This window comes from Blennius ocellaris, assembly GCF_963422515.1.
Source record: "Blennius ocellaris genome assembly, chromosome: 13".
Lineage (NCBI taxonomy): Eukaryota > Metazoa > Chordata > Actinopteri > Blenniiformes > Blenniidae > Blennius > Blennius ocellaris.
In genome coordinates, this window is record NC_137662.1 from 22227242 (window position 1) to 22247854 (window position 20613).

General features: G+C 43.2%; 1 long non-coding RNA gene across 1 annotated transcript in view; it reads left to right on the forward strand.

The window, feature by feature from the left end:
• LOC308138491 overlaps positions 1 to 20613 on the forward strand; it is a 62154-nt gene that overhangs the window by 15567 nt on the left and 25974 nt on the right. Inside the window, exon 3 of the long non-coding RNA XR_013936885.1 lies at positions 2680 to 2795. This is a non-coding gene — a long non-coding RNA (uncharacterized lncRNA). The remainder of the gene's footprint in view (positions 1 to 2679; positions 2796 to 20613) is intronic.

Sequence of the window (20613 nt, forward strand, 5' to 3'; positions counted from 1 at the left end):
ACACACACACACACACACACACACACACACCCTGTGAGGGTCAGGAGCAGATAGGATGTACGTAATAACCCTTACATGGGTTTTAAAAGCCTTCAGTCCTGTGGAAACGACACTGGCTGGGAAGAACCCAGGCCTGCATATAAAAATACTCAGCAGCGAGACTTTGAAGTTTTCTCTGCTGGTCTTTAAGTGAAGAGACACGCAGGGACATTAAGAATGCATACCACCATGAAAACACCACTAATGGAAGAGACGTCCTCTCAAAGTTGCAATTCAAGTAAACTTTATAAAAAAAAAACTAAAAAAATGCCTGGACGTGACCATTGCACAACATCACATAGAAATAAGGTGAGTTCTGTCCAGGAACAGGGTCTAAATCGGAATCCTAATCCCTATAATGGCGAAAATTATAACACACACTTGGAATTTATGAAAGCAGTCTCAGTGTATACCCTGCGGCACCCTGCACTGGATAAACATACAACATGGGGTTGAGATGCAGAGAAACAGGCAGTGATCCTTTCAGGAAAAGAAAAAAAAAAAAAAAAAAACTACGGGGCATTTCCTTCCTTGTCTTAATACTCCCTCTTTACCCATTAGCAAAAATTATTGTCCCGTCTGAGCTGGGAAGTTCATATCCCCTCCAAAGAACAATTTTTACTTTGGTCCCCTGGACAAACTTCACAAAATCTGTTGTTTTATGGAGGCGGTGAAAGTGAGGAAAGGGCCACAGAGTGAGAGAGAGTGAGAGAGAGAGAGAGAGAGAGAGAGAGCGAGAGAGAGAGAGAGAGAGAGAAAACCCAACCCATAATACTTCTAATGGTTTCTTTGGGGGACCATATGTCCTTTGCGTCAGCACAGCAGCAGTATGGCCTCTACAGTTACAGTAGAGTCCGGTGTGAAAGACAGACATGTTGCTTAATAGAGGTTGGGAGGTGGGAGGTGAAGGGCATGAGGCTGTGTGTGTGTGTGTGTGTGTGTGTGTGGTGTGTGTGTGTGTGTGTGTGTGTGTGTGTGTGTGTGTGTGTGTGTGTGTGTGTGTGGTGTGTGTGTGTGTGGTGTGTGTGTGTGTGTGTGTGTGTGTGTAGCAGATCTCGCCATATTGCCTTACCATCAATACGTTCAGGAGTTTTCTATGGCTTCACGAATCCGTCGACCGATCCAGAACCCAACTGCCTCCTCAACTTTTCCCTCACGCTCAAACACAACCGATCCACCTCCTCCGGTTCCCCGAAACCCCGGTTGAAACTTTACATCGATAGGGTGTCACGACCTCAAACTGGCTCACGCCGACAAAATAAAATTGCACACGCGAAGAAACGCGTGCTTTTACCCGCGCACACTCTGACGCAGAGAAACACAGTAGCCTTCTGGGTGGTTAGCTGTTACTGTGTGTGTGTGTGTGTGTGTGTGTGTGTGTGTGTGTGTGTGTGGTGTGTGTGTGTGTGTGTGTGTGTGTGTGCGTGTGTGTAAGCATACTCTTTAAATATCATTGTACTAATCTGATGAAAAGTGAAACAATCTTGAGAAGTTAGAGAGTTGAATGTTAATAGAAGTGATTTATAATGAGATCAATACACTTTCACGTTACCTGCTTCTCACTACTCACCTTAGATTGTCTCACACGTGGGTTGTTTTTTCCTTCAAAAATCCATTCTAAGGCATTTAAGTTGTATAAAAGTGCAGAAGATTAAACACCGAAACATCTGAAGCGCTTAAGTAATTACACGCTTATAGAGTCTTTTACTACGAGTCACAAGAACATTAAATAGAAAATCAGTTTTAGGAACACAACTTCAGCTTTCACTTCATTTACAGATTCCTGCTTATTTATTCATTACCCTTCCCAATGCAAAATGACCCCTTCACCCTACGCTGTATTGTTAGCGGTCGCTTACATTCATTTCTGCCAGACATGCACATTTATATAATTTATTCACTTTTTTACCTTTTCACACATTTGCTCCAATAAATACTTATTTCTATTAAAGAAAATAACACTTTGCTATGCCCCATCTCATACATGATTATATCAGCTTTCTTCAAAGATGATTTTCATTGTGCAAAATTTACTGATGATAAAGTTTTCTAATTCCAATTCTTATTACTTGCTTAGTAGTAAAAATGTCGACCGCTCTTAAGTGTGAGTGTTTTTTGGGGTGTTTTGAATGCTGGTTTTACACCAAAACACATCATTTCAAGACGTCCTTAAGAATGTAATCTATAGTTTGTTAAGTACTTCTGTTTATTTCAACACAAAACTTTAATGACCAAACAACTGAATAATTAAAACATGAGTTGAATATCAAGAATGTAGCAATTTAATATGGTCAAAATCAATTGATTGCAATACTGGCCATAAAAATCTACATTCAAATAATGTTTGAATATAGTGAGTATAAACCAGGAACTACTGTCGCGTCAATGCACACAGGTTTACTCTATATATCGAATCATGTTTACAAAACCGAGGATGTGGGAAATTTTATGGACTCAGCAAAAAAAAAAAAAAGTTGCTCTGAGGCACTTTGACCATTTAACACACACAAACACACACACACACACACACACACACACACTTACTTTGGGTGAATTAAAGCGATTCTGTAGATAGCCCTGAAAGCTTATCCTGCGCACCTCAGCAAACATAAAGCTCTTTTCCTTACGTGATCATTTCAGCTAATTCAATAAATTCTGGGAGTTCGGTGTGGAGGGAGAAGACGCATCGAACTTTGGTCAGGGGAGAGCTTTTAAGGAACCGGGGGAACGTAACATCAGAGGCCCGGCAGTCGATGGTAATGTAATGAACGTTTACATTTACCTGCCTCTCACCCTTTCCTGTTGCTGTGTGACCCACAACCCAAACTGCAGTTTGTTTTCATAAATACTACTGTATCTCTCTCTCCTTTTTTTTTTTTTTTTTTTTTAATGCCTCGCCTCCACGTCACTGCTTCAAAAATGAAATATTTGGTGTTTTAGTGAGGGGGGTGGGGGGTTGTAAGGTGTGGTTAATGTGTGTGTGTGTTCGGAGGGCCGCTCGCCATGCCAGAACTAGCACTTCTGGCCGGGGGAAAAAAAAAAAAAAAGGTGGGGTCTGGGTTTTCGTCAGACGTGTGGCGGCAGACAGACAGGGCGAAGGAAAAGGCTTTTTTTTTTTTTTTTTGAAAGTGCCGTCCAAGAGCAACAGGGAACACTCCCTCTCGACCCGTGTGGTCAGAAATGGGTGCAGAGGGAGAGGCGGCATTTGGCGGGAGGCCTGGAATAAACTGGGGGGAGCAAACAGAGCCGCTCAGGTCCGCCTTTAGCGCTCGCCGCGGCGGCGGAGGAAAGTTAAAGGCTGGGGGAGAAACAGGTACGAGAGCTCAGGGGGGGGGGGACAGACGGGCAGACACAGCGAGGGGAAGGAGCATCAGGGGGACAGACAGGCAGACGGGGGGACAGAATCGTGCATAAAGCGCCAGGAGGAGGACACCGAGAAGCACGGAGGCGTATCATGAACAAGGTCAGAAAGACATCGCTTGGCAGAACAGGAAATGATACAGGATATATCGTCTCCTCCCCCCCCCACCCTGTACTCTCGGAGGCCTGCGCCAGTAAGTGACGGCGCCGCAGAGGGAAGTTGACATTGCCGAAGTATGAATTTCACCCGGTTTGTGTTTTGCGGAAAAACACGGTATCGGGGCTGTCTGTCTGGATCAGGGGCGAGGCCCCCCACCCCTGACCCCGGGTGACCCCTCCGGAGCAGACGGCAGAGTTTTATTGGCCAGTCAGATTCGATTTATTCAACAGTGTTGCGCCGAAGCACCATTCTCAGCTTCTTTAGTGAGTCGGCTTCAAACCTGGTGGCTGCGTGCGCCTCGGACGTGGATTTAAAAAGTCCTCTGACTCAAACATACACACTGGGTTTTCTCTGGGTTTTTTTTTTTTTTTTTTTTAAACATATAAACACTCACAGGTGTCTTCATTTCCAAGACCTTGTGAGACGATGCAGCAAATCTTATACAAATAATTCATTGTGCAATATTTAACACCTACAAATTCAGCCTAACGAAGTATCATACCGAATTACCTTCCCACCCGGGTTTTAACCCTTTCTCGTCATCTCTGGCTCAGAAAGACGCCGTACAAAATGACCCAATGCAGAGTGTATTCGTCTCCAACATACACACCATTTCTTTTAACTGTGTGAGGAGAGGAACATCACTCCGTTCAAGGTGAAATGAAATAACCCACACAGCTCCCGCGGCCCGGCCCCGGGAGGCACCGACCCCCCCCCCTAATCTGGAACAAAAACAACAGGCATGCAGATTGCATGCTTACATACCTGCATACATATTTACACACACACACACTCAGAGAACAGCAGGTAACACAATACGCACAGCGACGGGGCGGTTGGGTAAAGCGAGACCTTCCTGTAATCAAAAGAAACAGCGTGCAACAACGAAGCCTGTTTGCAAACGGTCTGTGGCCTAAAGCGAAGGATCCCTGTGCTGGAATGAGGAAGAGAAACGGACACTGAAGCCGTGTGTCGGGGAAGAGAAAAGACGAGAATGAAGTAGAACGGTGGAGTGGAGAAGCTTTTGTTTTGTTTGCCTGAGCTGAGATCTCTTCTCGAGTCTTCCTTTGTCCTTCCGTCTCTTCTCCCCTCGTCCTTTTGTCCTCTCCTCTCTCTCTCTCTCTCGCTCTCTCTCTCTCGCCTGATGTTGCAGGTTGCGCTGCGTTTGTGGCTCTCATGGGCGACATTCATCAGGTGAATGGATGGAGGCAGTGCTGCGGCGAAAAAAAAAAGAAAAGAGGGCTGAGCGTATTCCCTTTCCACAAGGAAACCTGCAGAAACGCCAGTCTGGAATCAATCCGGCATCACACTACTAACCCTAAAAACACACACACACGTTTTAATCTTTAACCCGGGTGAGGCGGGCCGGTGCTATTTTTCATCTCTGTGGGTTTATGCGTCGTAATGTCAGGTTCTGCGGTACGGTTCCTCCGCCACAACTCCGACTTCACCTGCTGCTGAAGCTCTTTACCAGAGCGCCGGGAGTCAACTGCGGCCGTAAATAGTGGGAGGAGTGTGTGCGGCGATGTGCAGGGGCAGCACGGGGCAAAGATATATCTGGCAGGAAGGGAGCAAATCTCCTCTCCATGATACCTGCAGTAAAAAGTCACATCTCGGAAATTCGGACCGGCCGTCACATCAGAGGCCGGATGATTTAGGGAAAAAAAAGGAAAAAAAAAAAGAGAGAGAAGCAAATAAAGTGAAAGCATGTGAGGCGTCTGCGGCACACTTAACTTGATTTGTCAGGTGCACTTTGAAAAAATAGACGACACATGGGCGGGGATGCGGTGGCTTCAGGGAGCAGGAACAGGTTGTGAAGCACAAAGAGGATTCGGGGATGTTTAATCTGGAAATATCATTTCATTCACAAACTCTTTTCTATTTTGTTTAATTCCGCTTTGCAGAAACGACCTACGTGCACAGCAGAGCTTCCGTTTCTTTCTTTATACCCTTTGTAATTGATTTTTCTGCACTTCACCCACCATATTGGTAGTTTACTGTAGAAGTGGGCTCAACGGTTCACAATGACGGCGATAAGGTGGTCACTTAGTCACTTTCCCCACGTCAAGCTCTTGCTCGGCTGTGATTTGACCGCTAAGTCACCACCTTCTATATCACATTAACCTGATTTACTTTCCACACAACACCTGAAAATGAGATTTTTCTTTCACTCTTATTTAAGGTCCTTTTTGTTTTTACGTGGTCAATTTCATAACTGTTCTGTGCAGAGATGATGATATATGTGTGTATTGTTAACAGTAAGAAAGAGAAATTCTCCTTTATTTAATATATATATATATATATACGTGTTGAATGTTTTTAAAAAAGTATAGAAATAGAAGGCAAAAGTTAAGATACTACTGTCAATGGCTGATTAGCAATGAATGATTTAAATACGTTTTTGAAACCTTTATGAGGTCTCTAATTTTATTTGGCCTGTATGACATGATGACAGTTATTTCATACATTTTCATTAAGACAAAGTTGTAAACCTTTGTATTTCAAAATGTCTTTTTTTTCTACCGTTCTATTTCCAATCCTTCACTTCCTGTCACCCACAAAACCTCTCATTTAATTTGCTTTAATCACGGATGTTTCCCTGAATGCATTTCGTATCTTCTAGCCTGGAAGACATCATGAAACTACGGATCTCCCGATGATTAAACATGTTTAAAAAAAAAAAAAGAAAAGAAAGTCTGACAGTGATGCTGTAGGAAGCGCAATTGGTTTTTAGTTAAAAGCAGAATGCTATGAGATCATGAGATATTTCTTCTGCGGCACTCGCGTTCACAATGACTTCATCCTCTAGTGTGAAGGATAATCTGCCAAGTTTGTCAGAGAAAAAGTGTTTGAGTGAGCAACAAAAAAAAAAAAAAAAATCTCTATCCAGATACATTCTCTTGACATTACAAATATCCAAAGCATGTCCAAGGGAAATCTGGCAACTGGAGGTAACATTCTGTTTAGTCACAATACTGACCTCACACACACACAAGAAAAGAAGAAGAATATTTATAGAGCGCTTAAAACAACCTCTCATTGTTGAATCAGGTCGGTTTTATTGGGAGCTACTGAAGGTACCTGCATCGACGACGCTGATGATTATTAACGCCAAGCTAAAAGGTACAGTGCACGCGGGTGAAAGAGGCCTCTGTACAGTTCTTAAAGAGGAATTATTCTCTAATTCTCGTACGCGCTGAGCCCGTCTCAGCCAGATTTATCTATCGGGCATCAGGCAGCGGCTCAGGTTGGGTCTCTGAACGCCGCGCTAAACGAACAGACAGCGTATTGTTCCTCTGTGGCTCTTTGCTGCCTCACCTCTGCCTCTGCGTGCTTAATTAAAGGTTAATTGCACGGGTATAAGTGCGCGCCACCCGCAAAAAACGGTCCCCGTCTTTATTTTTCAGCCACGCAAAGGCTGAGTTTGTGTGCAGGGTGGGAAGGATATCTGGAATTTATCAACTTGTTGAGGAAATGAGAGCCCAGCTTCGCTGAGACTCAGTGTGTGAGCAGGTACCAACCAACACATGGGAAAGGGCGTATGTGTGCACGCACACACACACACACACACACAGAAGAATTCAGGGCTCCCTCTGTCATTTTTAATCAAGAATATGATCCCTCTTCCCATCTGGGGTTTCTGACTTGGTGGGCTGCGGCACACGAGAAAACATCCGTATACGAAGAAGCCAGGCACGCACACACAAGCAGATACACGCATGCATAAATACAAACGCAAACACGGTCAGACAATCAGTGGCTAAAGCGAGGGACCACCAACCAGTTTAGCCTTAGAGTGGTACCATCTGCTCCCGGTACGGCTAATATTCGACGGGGGGGGATAGCCACCCCGACGCGGAAAAAAGACAAAACGCGAATAAAGTCGCTCTGAGCAAGAGAATGGAAGAAGATCCCCAGTGTATTTTTTTTTGAAAAAATATGATATGCTGTTAGATTTGTCTCAGTGGTGAGCGTGCGGGCGAGTTTTGCGTGTAAATCCCTGTCCTTCTGCCAGAGGCCTCCTTATCACGTCAGGATCTCCTCGCTTCACTCACCGAATTGGCTTGTGTGTCTGAGCTGCATGTGTACGAATGGCGACCCGGGTCAATAAGATAACATTTGGCGGACCACCTGTCGGGAAGCTCGGTTTGCTCAATACAGGGTCTCAGCTAACCAAACGCTCAGTGTGTGTGTGTGTGTGTGTGTGTGTGTGTGTTGGGGGTCTATTGAATGGCCAAGGTGCAAAGGGATTTGATTACTGATAATGCCACATAACACGGAACACATAAAGAAAATCCTGAAAACACATCTTTCATATATACGTTTTCGCATGCACACACGCACACGCACACGCACACGCACACACACACAAACTTGCTTTCAAGTCTTATATAATTTTAAATTGTGAACCTAATAGATGAATTATCTCTTAAAAATTGCTTCCGTCTGCCAGAAACAGAAATTTGCCACCTTGAACGTCGATATTACCTTTATTTTCAGTTTAAATACGTTGTACGTGTCTTAGTCTAATGATTACAAGCTATCCAAAGTATAAATGATTGGTTTTCACACGTGACGGCAGGACGGTGTCACTTCAAACACATTGAAACCAGGTGTAAAATGCATAAAACAAGACAAGAAGACAGGAAGACAAGAATCTCAACCTCATATTTGTTTAAATGAAAGTGTGGTGATGAGACTGGACATTTACAAGTGCCGCTGGAATGATTGAAACTCAGTGGTTCAGAACAAAGCGAGAGTTGGACAGAAATGTCCACGTCAGGGAGAAGATTATCAAAACGTTCGAAAAAAGGTATGTAAAGAATAAGCACAAGTTAAATACACAAAAGCTGAAGTTCTTATTCACCAGAGACAGATCCTTTACTGCGCCTGTGCACATGTACAAGAGTTCATGTGTGCAGATGTGCACGAGCCTCACGAGCAGAGGAATTTTAATTGTCTGAGACAAAGGAGGATTTAATTTTTTTTCCCCCCTGCACATCTATCTTTCACCCTCCTTTGCTTCTTTTTTTTTTTTTCTTTCTGCCCTCCTTTCTTCCATGAAACAATAAAATCGTCTGGCCTCTAAGTTATGGAGAGCTTTTGAAGTGGCTGGAGGAGCCAGTAAATTTAGTGGGCACCTTTGGGAGCCGGTTCAGTGGTGCAGTGGCTGAGCCTATATTTCATATGTGCATGTGCACGTGCCTGCTCGAGCGTGTGTGTGTGTGTGTATGTGTGTGTGTGTGTGTGTGTAAATGTTGCTCTCTATTTCATAGTCATGCTGATTTGTGGCCGTCTACATCAAGTTTCCCCGCGCGCCATAAATCTCATTGGACAAACTACATTAGAGATAAACACACATGCATGTGTGAGCTTGTGTGTGCATGTAGAAACAAAAAAAAAAAACCAAGCACCGTGTCTCTTTAGCTGTAATCTTTGCTATGAATCGTGTCTTTCACTTCATGTTCACTCAACATCAGTCCCCCAAAATCTCCCTGCTCATTTCTCCATTTTATTTATTTATTTTTTTTAATCAAGTGTTCTCAAATATCTAGTATATGTTCTAAATTGCTAGTTGCCGAGTTCAAGTGACACTTTTTCCAGAAGCATAGAGGCTTCATTTAAAACTACGACATGACATATTTTGTCGCCACTACTTATTAGAGGTCGGCTCAGCGTGTCGGGGCTCCGATCCATTTTAGTCTGGTGACCCGAGCCTTCTTTCGACGCCGGCGCTCAGCAGCAGCTCCATATAAGCTCCGAACACCTTCGCTCGCAAGCCCTACCTTCAGCTTCTCTACCTTGCTGCGTTATTGTCGACGCACAGCTGCACTGTTCAGACACAGTGTCAGACGAAAGGCCTGTGAAGGCAAATCGACATCCTGAAGGTGATTAAGCCACACGACGCTCCGTGAAATAGGAGCCTCGGGTCGGGTTTCTCAGAATAATTGATGGGAATCACACAATGCCAGTTTAAAAATGAAATGCGACCACGTGGGACTTGCATTCACGCCCAGCTGCATGGAGAACGTGCGATTATTTCTGTGGCCGTGGCTGTCTCACGGTGGAATTATTAAACCTTTACTGCATCCTCGACGTTGTGCAGACTTGTCTTGTTACAGCTCAGCCAACCGTGCATGCAACTGAGAGTCTCCAGTCTGTCACCTGCTCATTTCTACTTATCTGCTCCCTGAGAGCTCTGGTTAGTGAGTGCATGCGCCGGAAGAGACACAATATAAAGCAACGATGGCCTGAGTTTCACAACCGACTCGCAATTCTCTGTGGGGTATCGTACACTGTAATTAATAAACTACTGCAGAGTTGTGAATACCCTTTTGGATGTCTTGTTACAGCTCGGCCGATGATGCATAACCGCCCTGAGCCTTCTGTCTGTCGCCTCCTCATTTATACGTACCTGCACACTGATTTTGTCCCTCATCCAGCGCTAATATAGAAAGAACACAATTTAAAGTCATGTCGGTTTGTGTTTTACAGCTATTTGCTTCTCTGTGCTTCTCATCTTTTCCTCACCAATCACTTATCATCGTAGTGCATCGGTTATGCTAAGATCAAATAAAGCATGTCAGTCAGGTGAGTGGGAAAAAAAGAGAAAGGGAAGTAAACAAAGAAGAACAGCAGGGGGACAGTTGTTCTTTAAACCTCTTTTTACCCTCTTTGTATGTTATTGTATTCTAATAGCGCCTCCCATGCCTCTCTTTTGCCCTTGCTCTCTCAAGTTTTCCTAGACACCTGTGCAGGTCTAGTGTTTCAACCCAGTCCCTGAAAAATAAATGCGGCGCTCCAATCTCTTAATCCACTCGGCTCCACGCAGCCACGTCACATGACACCACAAATGGCGGCTGATGCCTAGACAACACTGGAGGGAGTGATTGTTTTGTGATGCCAGTGTGTGTGTGTGTGTGTGTGTGTGTGTGTGTGTGTGTGTGTGTGTGTGTGTGTGTGTGTGTGTGTGTGTGTGTGTGTTATCATAATCAAGCATCCAAGCCAGAAGTACAAACGTTAACAGGTAATACATACAGTATGAGTATCATCATTCTATAAAAGGAGTTGTATTTGCATATGTGTTGTTCAAGTTCAGGCTGTTTGTGTTTAAACTTGTGTGAACTCAGTGTTTGCAGCTTGTTTATATTTCAAAAAAGGTAAGAAGGTTGGAAAGAAGAAGAAGAAAAGTAATCATTTCTAATTCACATCAAGGTAACTGGTGTGTGTGTGTGTGTGTGTGTGTGTGTGTGTGTGTGTGTGTGTGTGTGTGTGTGTGTGTGTGTGTGTGTGTGTGTGTGTGTGTGTGTGTGTGTGTGTGTGTGTGTGTGTGTGTGTGTGTGTGTGTGTGTGTGTGTGTTTTGGGATGATACTCTATCCAGAGCAATCAGTCTGACCTCCACTCTGGAGTGAACTGCTCTCAATGATTAATGGATCTGCCTCCGTGCTCGGTCGCCAAGGCAACCCGAAACCCGATAGCCCTCAGGAATTCGCTCGCTCGCCCTCAAAGTTAGGTTGTGTGTGCGTGTGTGTGTGTGTGTGTGTGTGTGTGTGTGTGTGTGTGTGTGTGTGTGTGTGTGTGTGTGTGTGTGTGTGTGTGTGTGTGTGTGTGTGTGTGTGTGTGTGTGTGTGTGTGTGAGTGTGTGTGTGTGCGCTGCTTGGCTGTGGGTGGGAGACAGACTGAATGTGGCTAAATGTGACTCTCTGGAAAGATGGAGTTGAGTTGGTCGTGGTTAAGGTGGGGAAGGAGCGCCAATCCGGCCCATAAACTTTTTGTTCGGACTTTATAGCACTTTGTTTTCCTAATTTTATATTGCAATTTTTTTTTTAAAATACTGACAAGTCCAGCCACCTTTGTCCAAAGCAAGTATTGTTTTAGGCCGGTAATATCATAGGAAGCATGTAAAGTTACACCGACGTTCTGGGGCCAGTTCTTAGTGTTCGGTGGTTTAAATCACAACCACCGTTAGTCGGTGCAGCGATCTGAGAAATCCCTCTGCCAAAATAGTTGGAGCAACGAAACCAGCAAGACAGAATTGTCCATTCATGTGTGTGTGTGTGTGATCCTGTATGGAGATGCTTGGGTAAGATTGAACATGGTGATGAGTAAATCTATATTAACAAGATGGCAGCTCTTAAGTTGAAGTGCTGCTGCCCACCTCGTGGACAGTATTGAAAGACGAACTTAACCCCACTGTGTTATTTTCCAAGGGCCACTTAACACTTTATTGATTTAGAGACCACAGGGGCTCATTAGACAGAGACTCAGGGTTCGTACTATGCGCACAGAACTCCGTCCGCTGTTTCAACACCAACTCACCAAGTCTGATACAAATAAAAAATGTTCGCTTGTTCGTGAAAGGTCAATAAGTTTCACAGAACATAACACAAGTCATCTAAGGGTACTTTGGTCAAGATGTTAAGGAGAGCCATTCAATAATTCTCTCACAAACCTTCCTAACACCAGAAAATACCCTCTGACAGAACCAGTCAGGGTGACCATCAGTCATCGGACTCAGCCAGTTGGTGGAAGTGAGGGACAGCGAACGAGAACAAGGAGACAACAAGAAACAGCATTTTTTTAGGGTATATCCACACGATGAAACTCTGTCCCCAATGTCATTATGACCACGGCTCAACACGAGGCTTCAGGGCATGTAGGACACATGCCAGGCCTTTAGAGACGCTGTGACTCACCAAACACACCAAAAACACAGAAGAAGCTCATAAACCTCTTTCTAATTCTAGTTCTATAGGTCTATGACCGTGCTTTTCCTGCTGCTAGCATCATGTCGCTTCATGCAGCGAGGAGTGGCAGTGGCAGAAGTGGCAAGCGAACATTCGATAGTCAACATTGATCCGTCGAAACCAGAAAAACAGGGCGCGTGTGAGTTTATCAACCGGCAAAACTGCGATGGTCGGATGACCGCGTCACAACATCTCCAAAGCTGCAGCTCCAGTGTGGCGTTTCCAGTCTGCAGGATCTATGGAAAGTGGTCCAATTAGGTAAAAGCTGAGAACTGGCAAAAAAAAAAAAAAAAGGTCAAAGGTCGCTCAGGCTCACTGATACATGCAGGAAGCTCAAACTGCTGCAGAAGTAGAAGGAGGTTCTGATCGGACGGTGCCGTAAAGGTTATGGGCTCAGGTGGTGAAGCAGGTCGTTCAATCGGAAGGTTGCAGGTTTGAACTCTTATCTGTCCACTGAACTTCAAATTACTTTCAATGGATGGATTGAATGTCTTGCATTCAAGACAAGTTGATTTTTTTATACCAAGTGTGTAGATAAAGACTAGTCAGGGATCGAATACAGAGCCTTGAGGCACTCCACCCATCATGATGTTTGACAATGACTGCCGATACAAAGTTGGAAGGTAATAATAAAGAAACAAGCCTGCAGTATAATGTATAAAGTTCACTTTTTCACTTGTATGTGAGAAAATTGTTGAAACCGTTCCCTCTGGCTTTTGACAATACACTCGTATTTTCAATTAGTTTGTGATTAAAACTGAATTTTTGTGCTTGACTGATATCGTGAAATAAACATTGCAACTGACAATCTCAATTAAACCCAAGATCTGTCAGTACGTCTAATCAATTTTACTAAATAAATAATTCTCTCATAAGAACTAAACAACAAGGAATTGGGTAATTTGCATGAAAATACTTATGCATACTTACCAATGAGATGAGAACTTTTTATTAAAAATCAAATAACTCAACAAAGCCTCCCTTTTGGGGTGCATTTTTTATTAGTTTGAGAACTTTTCAGAGTGCAAATCGTGTTTCTGATAAATGTTGTAGTGTTTTCGCCGAGCGATACTGATCGGACAATCAACGATGCACACAGTTCACATACACACGTGTGTGTATGTCACAATCTGGGTGGGTATGTGTGTGTGTGTGTGTGAGTGTGTATATGTGCTGAGTGACAGACGCAGCGGGGGTATCTGTGACAGTGTGTCATACATGTAAACCCTGACTGACCTGGTCTGCTTTGCCCTGCAGGTCTTGCACACGCACGCGCGCGCGCACACACACACACACACACACACACACACACACACACACACACACACACACACACACACACACACACACACACACACACACACACACACACACACACACACACACACACACACACACACACACACACACACACGCACACGCACACGATTGTAGCTTCCTCTGTTCTCACACTACTTGAGGCATTGACAAGCGCACCGCTGCTTTACCAGGGGGATACTGCTGTTATGTTAGAGGTGGAAGGTATTTATTTCAAACAAACGGGTTTCAGAGGAACAATTTAAATTAATCGCAGCCGCCCTGGTCTTTCCCCAAGTCCACGGTTTACAGAAGAGCAATGCATGCATTTCAGTCATTTGAACTCTAAATTCATCATCTCACTGATAGGTAGAAGCTCATCTGACTGTGTGTGAAGGCAGGTCGACCCTGCAACACACGGAAACGATCCCACAAACTCACATTAACACCTATAGTCAAGCCATACCTGCAAGCCAGAGGTAATCGAAGGAGCCTGAGAAGCCACACAGAGGGGGGAACATGCAAACTCCCCACAGAACAGCCAGACTCAAAGTGTCAAGAGTGCTCACCACAACAGCATCATGTGGATCGAAGTACTCAAGACAGTCAATTTAAGCTCTTTTAAACTTAAATTGACACCATTGATTTTGTATTAGTCTAATGAAACGTTGCTTTTTGGAATTTTAAAAGCCATAAACTTCAATTAACCAGAACGGTCAAATCGGTTTAAATCCATTTTTATAAAAATTTATGACACTTTTTATGATATCTGTGACGCATTTACAGCTAAATACTGTAATCATACACCCTGATAGGAGAGGCAATGTGAATACAGCGTATAGAATTACACACTTTACCCTCCATCATCACCTTTGATGTTTAACTAAGTACATTTCATATCAAGCAAATCATGTGTAGGATGGAAGATGATTACTACACGAATTTGAGCTCCTGTCAGTTACAGATATAAGAAGAACAATCAGAGACTCCTGACGTCCACCAAAGAAAAAAGAAACGTTTCTGGATCACCTCCAAAATATTATGGAATCTTTCATGGCCTAATCTCCATCTGTGGTGAAAATTTCAACAAAATCTGTGCAGTACTTTCGACGTAATCTTGCTAACAGACATACAGACAGACAAACAAAATAAATATATGTTGAGGGTTTTATTATGTCCTTGGTGGACGTAATAATAATAATGTTATATGAATGAAGAATTTGCCAAAAGATTGAGTTTCACCATTGCCTCAGACAAATGCAGACATATCATAATTATAATAAGACATTTTGCATCATGTGAATGATTGATTTGACTGTAAAATAAAAAAATCTTCATGAATCTCATGTCAAAACAGATTTATAATCTCTAAGTGATTGAATATTTGTTTGTATTTTTTTTGTAATATCATTCATTAGATGTATTTTTCCTAAATCGGTCTCAACTTGTTATACGCCATTAAAAATCCCTATTTAACCAAAGGTTTATGCTGTGACTGTTTCTCATGATGACATTCATTCACATTATGTGCCTGGAAAGATTGAATTATACCGAAGGCAAACCAGATCCCATCCTTTCACTTATCCATATGCACCGACAGCGTGCGGGAATTTCGCTTCGTCTTTGAGATGAAATACAGTGAAGGTATTAACTGAATGCTTGGACAGGCCGCTTACACATCAAGGTGCTAACACAAAGGCGTAAGGCGATACATAACGGTATTACAGACAGCTGATACCTTCAGTGCCTTCATAAAGTCATAGTGAGAATAATAATTTGTAAACTGAACTGAGGCTGTAAGATTACACCAGGAAGTTATACAGACCATCAATGGAAACAAAGGCAGTTCACTCATATGGTATTGTTTCTGCGATGCATTTCACTAAGGTGGTTTATTTAAATGTTGTTCATATGCGGGAACAGATTCAATCTTTAATTTGTAATGTAAATGTACAATTAACCCCAGCAACAAGCTACTACAAGCATGGCTTTATGGGAAACCGTGAATATCTAGTCTGCAAAATAGGTGTGAAGAAACTGCAATAAATTCAACTTCACACATTCTGCAAGTGCAGATAGAGACACAAAGAGCACCTATACTGTGTATATGTCTTTGGAAAAAAAAAAACTGAGGTGGTATTTTTGTCTGTTTGCACATGCGTGTGCATCTTTGAACAGGTGAGAAGTCAAACAAAGTTGAAGTGGACATATAGAAGGCGGCGCAACGTTTCCAACGGCTGAAGCCAAAGCAGAATAGAAGAGAAATCTGCTCACGTTGTTCAGGGAATTCAAGTGCTTGTGCACAGAGACATGACAAATGGCAGCAAAGGATGAGCAAAAAGAATAACAGGAAAGGCATTGGAAAGGGGTAAAGCCGAGCGAATGACGAGTACGGACACTTGTATGCATGTGAAATTCCGAAAACACGCCTTTGAGGTCAGTTCCTCTGTCAACGCTCTCGTTCTCTGCATGACGATCAGCCTGAGCGAATCAGTGATTGGACCCGCCGTTTGCTGACGAATGCCAGAATTCGGTTCCGTGGTTTTAGGTTTAACTCCATCTGTCAGCCTGTCTTTCACACTCTCTGCCCTGATGGGTGTCTGAAATCAGACACAGTCATAACATGGCCTTCAGTTTTGAAAGCGACTATTCCATTTATTTTTATTTTACAGTTTTGATACAGGGTTGTCTCTTCTTTGGCCGTGGGGCCGTACGTCTACTTGCCGTGATGTTTGAGTGTATTGGAGTGTCTGTGGAGCCGTTCAGGTGCCAGAGCATCTCTCTCTCAGATTTAAGGTAATTTTGCATGAACGATGAGTTTCAACTGTACAAAAAAGGTCAAAACCCACATGAGGCAAACGAGAAACACCGCAAGCTCGGTCACGTATTTCCATTTTCTTGCATTTGATTTCCACTGCAAATACATCAGAACACGCCCATCAGCCATGCTAATATTGCATGTTCTCCCCTTTCAGCCAATAAACTACATATTCAGACCCTAATTTTAAATTTTTTAACCAGGATTTAGGGCGTTAACCACTCGGAGCACCTCTGATATAAACTGACCACTGCCAATTTGAAACACTCAACAAAACCAAAGTCTCTGATCGAGCCTCTTTCCACAATAACATTGAGGACAGAATGTTCACTTGCTGCCTAATATACCGTTTCCCACCCAGTATATGGGCGAACGACACAGAAATAATCAGTTGGCCTCCTCGCATGTCCGAGTTCTTAAAGGTTGATTGCCTCTCAATTCAATGCAGTCATATCAAATCATCATCAAATCATCTGCCGCCAATCATTTGTCAACGTAATGTGTTTATTTAAATTGGATACTATCAATATGATAGATTTCAGGTTTTTACCTTTTTTTTTTTTTTTTAATCAAACTAAACTTAGTCATTAACACCAGTGTATCTGGTGCAAACGTGTGTCATTAGTGACAGAGAAGTGTAATAAATTGGCGGCACACATCTGCTCCGACGGAAACAAACGGGTTAAAATCAGCCCATGAAAGCACATGTATATTCTCACATGCCTGACAAAATGAGAGGCGGCGAGCGGCGCAGGGTTCAGCACAGGCCAGACCTCCAGCCCTAATCAGGTTACATGATTAATGAGGGGGGGAAATGGGCTCATGTTGTATTAAGAAAATGTGTGTTTGAACCCAAAGCGGCGGGTATCAGCAGCCTAATGCATCAGCCATCGACTGGACACCTGAGATCCCCAGTCTGCTGTGCTGTTAGCTCGGTCCCAGCGGAGGGGCGCTGCATCGATTCTCCTAAAAACTCCCTCTCCTTCACTCACTTTCTTCCTGCTTCTTCTTTTTTTTCTGTTTTTGTTTTTTTAAACAGTTCTTTTATCCTTTACGCTCTTGCATGCCTTTCTTGTATTCAGTTCACACCTCCTTTGTTTCATTTAATTATCCCTTCCTTGCTTCTTTTTCCCCCCTCATCGTCTTCCCTTACTGCCTTTCTCCACCCCACCAACAGCTCCACTGGGTTTGCACACACTGCACAATAGCATCACTGTTTTCACTGTCTGTTTTTTTTTTTTTTTTTTTGCCTCTCAATGATTTAGGTTCATTTTTTTGGCATCGGAGTGATGGCCGGCACTCCTCGCAACCCAAACACTTGAACAAGTCATTCGATCTCAGCGGCTCGCTGCCGCCGCGGCCTTGTCTAATATATTAGCGGAGCCGTCCCATCGTCCAACGCAGACCGTGTCCACTCTGTGAGACATGCCGTACGAGCGAGAACACCGGGTTTCCATGACAAGACAAAGACTTATTCATGACTCGCCTACCCAACTTCCCACCGAAAATATGTTTTAGAGAAAAAAAAGAAGAAAAAAAAGAAAAACCGTTGGACGGTTTCTGTGTCAAAACAGGATCTGGGTCTGAGAGCCGGGCAGCGGTTTCAGCTCAGCGAACAGCACAGTGACAGTTCCACTGGGCTCCCGGCCCTGATGGATGAAAGTGGCTGTTGTGTTAATGCTGCGAGCCAATTAGGCCGCCTCCTCCTCGGCTCTTTGAAGCCGACTGTATCTCGACCCTCCCCGGGGAGGCGAGTTGTTATGTGCACAGTAGCCGGAGCACATGCGGAGGAGCGGAGGAGTGATTAGTCTGGATTCAAACACAAACACAGCAAAAACCAGAGCGGCGCTCGTTTTACCCTAAAACAATATCCAGCGCCCTGTCTTGTCCACAGCAGAGGCTGTAACACACTCGGTGATGTTGTTTTTATTAATTACTAATATCCAATATTATTATTTTGCTTTCCAGGCTTGAGTTTGTTTAAGTGGCTGCTAAGTTTATTAAAGTGAGGGATGGTGGCTGTGGTAGGAAACAGGCCCAAAGCTCATAGTGTCTACGGTAACACGGGGGTTATTTATCCAAAAGTAATGGCATTTAATCACATAAACAGTCAGGAAACATGATTTTAAATCAGGATGCAGAGATGGTCTGACTCTGACAAAGATTTTTCCTCAAGAGTTTACTTCCTCGGTCATGTGAACGCGCCAGATTTATGAATAATCAGAGAGCAGCCTGTGCTTGCTCTCCTCAACTGAACCATCATCTCCAATGAGAAAGTTTACTCTGAAAAGTTGAGTTACTGACTCTAACAAAGGAGAAGTATGAGGCGTTCATTAAAACAAAATAACCCCGGGCTGAAAGAATCAAAGCAATAAAGCGGACTGGATAAATAAATAAATAAATGACTGACATGAAGATCGCGGAATCAAGTCGGAGAAATGTGGGGGAGACCACAAGAAACCCTTGAGATATGGAAACAAACCTGCAATATGTAGACAAACGATTAGCATATCATGTCATCAGTAAAGATGATTCGTCGTTACATCCTGATGGACACAAACACACACACACACACACACACACACACACACACACACACACGTGCACATGTAAACACACATGCAAACACAAGCAGACAGCACAAGTACAAACAGTACAAACTCAGCCGTACACAGACTCGCATTAAGGATTCTGCAAAGACGGCAAGGAAAATATCGGTGTTTTGAAAGTATTACCAGTCATATTTTCATATTTCTTTCCCCCTGCTGTTATAATTTTCTCCCCTGTCAAACAAATCAAAACGCCAAGACCAAACGGAGGCTGAGGGAGCGGCTCACATTTTCCACTGTCAGGTTCACAAACGCGCCGCTCTCACAAACAGTCTCTGTGTGAGGAGACATGACCTGTGTGTGTGTGTGTGTGTGTGTGTGTGTGTGTGTGTGTGTGTGTGTGTGTGTGTGTGTGTGTGTGTGTGTGTGTGTGTGTGTGTGTGTGTGTATCCGTGTGCTTCCACTCCAAACAGGCGTGTGTGTGTGTGTGTGTGTGTGTGTGTGTGTGTGTGTGTGTGTGTCAGTGAAAACCATGCCAATCACTCTGAAATGTCACTTTTTAAAAAAAAAAATCACGATTATCATGTAAATTAAAAAAGATATATTGTATTGTTGTGTTGAATGACGTTGGTGAGCTGGTAAGTTTCTTTGCCTCTTTTTTTTTTTGGTTAAACTGAAATCAATCAATCGCTCAAATTAAAACGCCAAAACTGCAGCACGAGCCTTCAATAATTGATCAACTCTTCAAAAATTCCACCATTCATTTGTGATAAACAGAAAACATCTGTGCGTGTCGCACATCAAAGTTTTTAATTCTCCGTCGTGTAGATACACGTGCGACTGATGTTCAGCGTAATCCTGCACTGGTGTTGGCATGATGTGACAGAAATACAGTTCAGACTTGAAGATAAGCGACGGCGTCTGGACCACAGATGTTTAATCATTTCAGTGTCGGACATACGTTTTTACTCCGGGCTGACTTTTCTTTTTTTGTTTCTGCGAATACGTTTTAGATATATCGCCGTTCATACAGTATGAGATTTAAATTAAAAGTGTAATTGAAGTTAATACAAGTTGAATTAATCTCCTCCACCAGACATGGGCGACGGGCAGCCTGTGTGCCACATGCAGACGCCCGTCTGCCAATTGCAATTATTCCCTAAAACCGTGTTAAATTCAACGCACACTGAGGTGGAAATGATAGAAAAGCATACATTTTGATTCAATGGGGTGAATCAAAGTCAAAAAGTCAAAGTCAGCTTTATTGTCAAGTGTGCTAATATGCATGACATACAGCACAGATGAAATTTCAGTCCTCTCGGACCCACAGTGCAAAAAGGCATGTAACAATAATATTAAAAATAACAATTTAAAAATGTGAAAATATATACACCACATAATCATATAAACAGTAAAGTGACAAAGTATGGGAATAAATAGAATAAATAGACAGTAACAGTGAACGGATGAATTGTAATGTGCAGTAATATACAGTAATCTCATTACCTCGATCATTGTTAAACAGTAAGTTACGATTTAAAGTGTGTCCACGAGCTGTTCAAACTAACTATGTAATGAGGAGAATAGACTGGGCTGATAAAGCCCGAGTCCATTTCATTTGCCAAAACAGGAAGGCAAGGGGA